The 5,568-nt window shown below is 48.7% G+C and overlaps 1 pseudogene; it reads right to left on the bottom strand.

The window, feature by feature from the left end:
* Positions 1–664: 664 nt before the first annotated feature.
* On the bottom strand, positions 665–2,397 carry LOC101024950 (annotated as a pseudogene).
* Positions 2,398–5,568: the final 3,171 nt, after the last annotated feature.

The raw sequence follows: 5,568 nt of genomic DNA, 5'->3' as shown, positions 1-5,568 counted from the left end.
TGCTGTCAACAAGTTTATTGTCTTTATCTGGAAAATCCTCATAGAAATTGTTTGGTTTAGCTTCCAGCAGCCTGCTCCCGAGCTCTGAGGAAGCTTGCCTTCTTTCGAACTACCCAGTGTTTCTTCTGAGCAAGGGACATTTTCACCTCTTCTTTTTAACTTCTTTCTTGGGCTTCTTTTCAGTCTGGGCTTCTTTTCATAGACTGGATTATCTCTTATCTCATATAGCAGCATGAGCTTTCTTTTTTTTTTTTTTTTTTTTTTTCCTGAGATGGAGTCTCACTCTGTCACCCAGGCTGGAGTGCTGTGGCGCAGTCTTGGCTCACTGCAAAACCTCCGCCTCCCAGGTTCAAGCAACTCTCCTGCCTCAGCCTCTTGAGCCACTGGGATTTCAGGCATGAGCCACCACACACGGCCACAGCATGAGCTGTCTTATACATCTCCTCCATCGTGTCTGGTGTTATGCTTTTTTTCTTTTTTTTGGTGGAGTCTCACTCTGTCATTCAGGCTGGAGTGCAGAGGCATGATCTCAGCTCACTGCAACCTCCACCTCCCAGGTTCAAGTGATTCTCCTGCCTCAGCCTCCCAAGCAGCTGGGATCACAAGTACCCACCACCACATCCAGCTAATATTTGTATTTTTAGTAGAGATGAGGTTTCACCATGTTGACCAGCTGGTTGCAAACTCCTGACCTCAAGTGATCACCCTGCCTCGACCTCCGAAAATGCTGAGATTACAGGTCTCCGCCACTGCGCCTGGCCTACCCTGTTCTTTATGTATTGAGAGAACTGTTTCTTGTAAGCATCTTCATCTTCCTCCATTAAGTAGCACATGTAATCTGAAATATTCTGGCCTATGATGTGCTTCCATTGTACTTCTGCATTAAATTATTTGCTTTCAGAATCATGACCAGGGAATCGTTTGGTACTGAGAAGGACAGACCAGCCTCCACCCACAGCTCCCTTCAGGGCACCAAAAACTTCATTGCCAGTGGTAGTTCTGGCAAGGCCTGCATCCAAAGAGCAGGTAAAGGCACCTGGCTGACCATCTATGCCTTCCACGTTGTATTCATCACCAGTCACTTCCACTTGGCCTTCCTAGATCTTGTCCAGGCCAAACCTATTGAGAAGCCTGTGGGCCAGCAGCAGGCCAGGGCAATATGCTGCGGCGTCGTTTGTCAGGTCAACCTTCACACCGTATTTCAGCAGTTCGTGGGCATATGCTACGCAGACTATCATATCCCCCTCGATACGGGCATAAGCAACCTGACAAATGATATCTCTGTTTGTTACACAAACTATCATCCTGTATTTGGGTGTAAATATCCTGTATTTGGGATAAAAGTCGTATTTACTTTTATCCTGTACCACCAAGCGTTTCTGAGCATAGTGACCAGTTTTACCTCTCCTCATCTTCCACATTTCACTTGGTATCTCTTAAAGTTGGCCTTATTCTCAACTTTAACAAACTCCATCCTGTGGAACAGACACCCATGTCTGTGGCTCAACAGAGACCTGCAGACCCAGCAGTGCTGGGCAGGGAAAGGCTCTACCAAACATTTAAATAAGAAGAAATGCTAATCCTTCAAATATTTTTTCAAAATAATGGAGGAGAAGGTAAGACTTCTAGATATGCTTTGGACGTCTTGTCCCCTCCAAATCTCATGTTAAAATAAGATCTCCAACGCTGGAGGTTAGGCCTGGTGCGAGGCGTTTGGGTCACAGGGCTGGATCCCTCAAGAACAGCTTGCAGTAATGAGTGAGGAGAATTCACTCATTATTCCTGAGGCCCTCACCAGAAGCAGATGCCAGCATTATGCTTCCTGTGTAGCCTGCAGAACCATAAGCCAAACAAACCTCTTTTCATTATAAATGACCCAGCCTCAAGTCATTCTTTACGGCAGTGCAAATTGGACTAACATGTTTCCCAACTAATTCTGAGGCCAGTATTACCCTGAAACCAAAACCAAAGATACCACAAGAAAACTGCAGACCAATATCCCTTCTGAACACAGATACAAATAGCCTCAACAAAATACAGAATTCAGCAATGTATAAAAAGGATTATATCCTAAAACCAAAAAAGAATGTATCCCACGAATGCAGGTTTGGCTTAACATCCAGAAACCAATTAATGCATTACATTAATAGAATAAAGGACAAACCACATGATCATCTCAAAAGACACAGGAAAAAATAGAAAATTGCAAGTGTTGGTGGAGATGTGGGGAAATTGGAACCTCGTAAATTGCTGGTGGGAATGTAAAATGATGCAATTGCTTTGGAAATCAGTCCAGCAGCTCCTTAAAATGTTAAACAGGGCTGGGCACAGTGGCTCACGCCTGTAATCCCAGCACTTTGGGAGGCCAAGACAGGCAGATCACCTGAGGTCAGCAGTTTGAGAACAGCCTGGCCAACATGGGGAAACCCCATCTCTACTATAAACACAAAAATTAGCCCAGTGTGGTAGCTCATGCCTGTAATTCCAGCTACTCAGGAGGCTGAAGCAGGAGCATCGCTTGAACCGAGAAGATGGAGGTTGCAGTGAGCCAAGATGTGCCACTGCACTCCAGCCTGGGCGACAAGAGCGAAAGTCCATCTCAAAAAAAAAAAATCATCTGTACCCACACACCCTCACATCTGTACACACCCACACACAATTTTGTTCTCCCAGGTGAACGATTCAACAGCCAGCTCCAGACTTCATATGATGTTACCCTCCCATATTTCAGCATATATCTCTAAAATAGAAGGGTTCTAAACAAAGATAACCACAATATCACTAGCAAACCTAACACTTCTATTAAACAACTGTTCCTGTCATCAGATATCTTGTCAATGGTCAGATTTCCCCAGTCGTCTCATATATTGGATCAAACCGGGATCCAAACGTTGTCTACACATTCCAGCCAAATCTTTACGGAGACCCCAATAACTACCCAAATTTTATAAACTCAGTTTCACATTTAAACACAGCTTCTTCAGTTCAGTTTTCTTTTAAAATGTAGATTCTGAATGGCTGGTAGTCTAAGCTCGTCTGGGCCCTGAAGCTCCCCTTGGTTGCAAGTGACATCAGCCCACACCTTCAGGTTGAATAAGTCCATCTTACAATCTAGTTAAGAAAAAACAGCCAGGCCTTTTTAAAATGTTTTTATTCTTTCTTGTCAGGGAGTAGAGAAAGCAGCAACTGTCCTCCAGAATATAGAGCTTATTTATGGTAACATTGTTTATGACAAATTCAGATGGGAGCTAACCCAAATGGCCATCAGAAAGAGCTTGACTAAACAGACTAGGTTACGTTCAACCAGTGGAAAACCATGCCACATTTAAAAACAATGAGGTGGCCAGACACGGTGGCTCATGCCTGTAATCCCAGCACTTTAGGAGGCTGAGGCAGGCGGATCACTTGACGTCAGGAGTTTGAGACCAGCCTGGCCAACATGGTGAAACCCCGTCTCTATTAAAATGCAATAATTAGTCGGGTGTGATGGTGGGTGCCCGTAATCCCAGCTACTCGGGAAGCTAAGGCAGGGGAATCGCTTGAACCCAGGAGGCAGAGGTTGCAGTGAGCTGAGATCATGCTGTTGCACTCCAGCCTGGGCGACAAAATAAGACTCTGTCTCAAAATAATAATAATTTAATTTAATTTTAAAAATAAAAAATAAACACAGTGAGGTCACTCCATCTGTGATAACATGAAAGTGCCAAGCTATGCAGGTGAGTAAAAAATTAAACCGTGTGGGAAAAGCAAACTTGTACACAAATCTTCACAGCAGCGCTATTCACAGTCCCCAAAGTGTAAACAGCCCAAGTGTTCGTCTGCTGATGAATGGATACGCAAACCGTGGAAGCCCCATGCAACGTAGTGTCATTCAGTGAAGCTCTGACACCTGATCCAGCCAACGCGCTTTCAACCACCGCACCAGGTGCGGGAAGCCGGGCACGAGTGGACCAGTACCTTCCACCCACAGGAGCCGTCCAGAACGGGCAGCGCCACACACTCAAAGCCGATCAGTGTTGCCCAGGGGCCAGGGGCAGAGGAAGGAGGAGGGACTGCTGATGGGACGGGTGTCCTTTGAAGGTGATTGAAAGATTCCAAAATGGACTGTGAGGATGGTTACACAGCTCTGAGAATGTACTAAAAACCACTGAGTTGTGTGCCTTAGATGGATGAATTTTCTCATGCCAATGATCTCTCAGTAAGGCTGGAAGGACGCAGACCTGGTCAGCTAGGAGGAGGGCCTGGTCCTTGCTAAACTGGGCAGAGTCCGTGGAGTCCGTTGGCCCAGCCCCAGCCTCTCTGTGCAGCCCTGGGGTCTGGCTCCTGCTGCTGCACCCCAGGAGCTGCCGCCTCTCCCCAGCCGGGGCCCCAGGCCTGCTCTTCTCTGGGCTGAGCATCACCTTTGCCAGGGGAAGCTCAAAGCACCTGGACCCCAGCACCCCAAGGGCCTTCACAGGCCTCTTCCGGGTCCCACCTCTCAGTGAGCGCCGCGGGTGAGCACCCCTGGGCCTGAGGGCTGGGCATCCCCCAGGTGTGCCAGGGGCTCTCCGTGCAGGGCTGTGAGCAGAGTGAGAGGAGCCTGTTGGCATCCCCACCAGCCCCCAGCCTGGGCACCCGACCCAGGGAGCCCAGCTCTCAGAGTCAGGGACACTGATAAATACTGGCACAGGCAGCAGAGAGCTGCTGAACCCTTCTGAACGCGGGGCAGGGGAGAAAGTTGAAGCATCTGCTATCTATCAATCAGAACGAATTTACTGTTGCTCTAAGGATGGCCGCTGTAACAGGCCACAGCCAACAGGTCACACGGTGTGATTTGTGCACGGGAAGCCAGTGCGGAAGATTCGAAACCCCAAGGGGACCCGCTGCTCCACGGAACCCGATAGAAAGCTCAAGGAAGGCCGGGCTTCAGGGGTCACAGGCCGGTGCCGGAGCTGCTCACACGGGCAGTGCTCGAGGGAGCCCTGGGAGGAGCCGTCAGCCCAGGCAGTGGGTGCAGATGGGCTCCGCCTTCACCGGCTCCGCCCAGCCCCTGGGTCGCCCACCACAGCCCCGGCCGAGACAGGCAGATGCCAAGCCACACTCGCCCTTAACTCACATCCTCACTACAACGTAGTTGTCGAGTAAATGCTCTCCATGGGTTAAAAATATAAGTAGAGACGGCCAGGCGCGGTGGCTCACGCCTATAATCCCAGCACTTTGGGAGGCTGAGGCGGGTGAATCGCGAGGTCAGGAGATCGAGACCATCCTGGCGAACATGGTGAAGCCCTGTCTCTACTAAAAATACATTAAATTAGCCAGGTGTGGTGACGGTCACCTGTAATCCCAGCTACTCGGGAGGCTGAGGCAGGAGAATGGCGTGAACCCGGGAGGCGGAGCTTGCAGTGAGCCGAGATTAGGCCACTGCACTCCAGCCTGGGCGACAGAGCCAGACTCTGTCTCAAAAAAAAAAAAAAAAAAAAAAGTATATATATGTAGAGACGTGAATGTCGATTCTTATGACACTTATTTATTCATGAAACCAGTGGCTTAGAGGCCAGAAATTCAGTCCCTGGGTTGACACCAAACCCC

The sequence above is a fragment of the Papio anubis genome, chromosome 16 (assembly GCF_008728515.1).
Source record: "Papio anubis isolate 15944 chromosome 16, Panubis1.0, whole genome shotgun sequence".
NCBI classification, from domain to species: domain Eukaryota; kingdom Metazoa; phylum Chordata; class Mammalia; order Primates; family Cercopithecidae; genus Papio; species Papio anubis.
The sequence above is the reverse complement of the archived record's forward strand: the minus strand, read 5'-3'. Positions and strand labels throughout refer to the sequence as shown.